The sequence below is a fragment of the Olea europaea genome, unplaced genomic scaffold (genome assembly GCF_002742605.1).
Source record: "Olea europaea var. sylvestris unplaced genomic scaffold, O_europaea_v1 scaffold3940, whole genome shotgun sequence".
NCBI classification, from domain to species: Eukaryota; Viridiplantae; Streptophyta; class Magnoliopsida; order Lamiales; family Oleaceae; genus Olea; species Olea europaea.
The window spans coordinates 5,746-5,951 of NW_019258938.1; positions in this window are offsets into that span (position 1 = coordinate 5,746).

Sequence of the window (206 nt, forward strand, 5' to 3'; positions counted from 1 at the left end):
TTTAATAAATAATCGTGTTTGTTGTATTTTAAATTGTTTTCGTCTTTTAATTAATTTATTAATTATTATGTCTTACATTTAAATGCAAGTAATATTAATATTAATATTAATATTAATATTAATAATAATTTATTGTATTAAAAAATATATAGCACAAATGACATAAATACCCTCAACAAATTTATTTGGGAAATGTTAAATAAGAG